Source organism: Magnolia sinica, chromosome 13 (assembly GCF_029962835.1).
Source record: "Magnolia sinica isolate HGM2019 chromosome 13, MsV1, whole genome shotgun sequence".
Classification (NCBI taxonomy): domain Eukaryota; kingdom Viridiplantae; phylum Streptophyta; class Magnoliopsida; order Magnoliales; family Magnoliaceae; genus Magnolia; species Magnolia sinica.
The window spans coordinates 73,597,131-73,598,117 of NC_080585.1; the positions used below are offsets into that span (position 1 = coordinate 73,597,131).

Below are 987 nucleotides of genomic sequence, written 5' to 3' on the forward strand. Positions count from 1 at the left end.
GATTTCTCCAGCCAGGATTGTATGTGTTAGAGGTGGGCCCACTGAAAGGTCTTTGGTAATTGCTTACAGCATTGGATTGCTCATTTAATACCTCTTGAAAGGCAGAGATAGTTGGACAGTTTTCAGTAGTATGAATGTTGCAACCACAGATGCTACAAACAATTTCCTTAGCCTTATCCTTCTTAAATTCCATGGCCTCGAGTTTCCTAGTGAGATTAGCTACCTTAGCATTAATATCATCGTCTTCTCTCAGGAGATACATTCCACCCCTTTCCTTGGAGTGAGTCGGCCTAGACGTAGTACTAGGTTTAGGGGAGATATCCCATGTTCGTGTGTTCTCAGCAAGTTTATCAAAGTAATCCCACACTTCATCGACTCCTTTATTCATAAACTCCCCATTACACATCGTCTCGACTAATTGGCGCATGGGAGATGTCAGTCCATCATAGATTTGTGATACACCACGTTTCAAAACCATGTTGTGGGCATGAACTGACAAGATCCTTGAACCGCTCCCAACATTGGAAGAATGTTTCATCTTCCCTTTGGGCGAAGTTCATGATCGACTTTCTTAGGGTGTTCGTCTTATGGTATGGGAAAAACTTCTTAATGAACTCCCTTGTCATGTCATTCCATCTGCCAATTGATCGAGGATGTAGTGAATGTAACCACGTCTTGGCTTTCTCTTTCAAAGAAAAGGGAAAGAGTTTCAACCTAACCGTGTCATCAGACACGTTAAGAAAGTATAAGGTAGCTATGATCTCGTCAAATTCTTTTAAATGTAAGTAAGGATTCTCTGACTCAAGCCCATGAAATTTAGGGAGGAGTTGGATCACCCCTGGCTTGATATCCATGTGTCCTTCATTCTCAGGAAAAACCATGCATGAGGGTGTACTCACCCCCGCCGGTTGTAAGTAATCTCGTAAGGTACGAGGCGGGGGTGCTTGATACACCTCATTCTCATCCTGAAGATCTTCTACCCTAGGT

The 987-nt window shown here is 43.1% G+C and overlaps 1 non-coding gene across 1 annotated transcript; it reads left to right on the top strand.

Annotated features, from left to right (window-relative positions):
- Positions 1–471: 471 nt before the first annotated feature.
- Positions 472–578, top strand: LOC131224512 (small nucleolar RNA R71). The gene has a single exon (XR_009160990.1). It is a non-coding gene; the product is annotated as a small nucleolar RNA R71 (small nucleolar RNA).
- Positions 579–987: the final 409 nt, after the last annotated feature.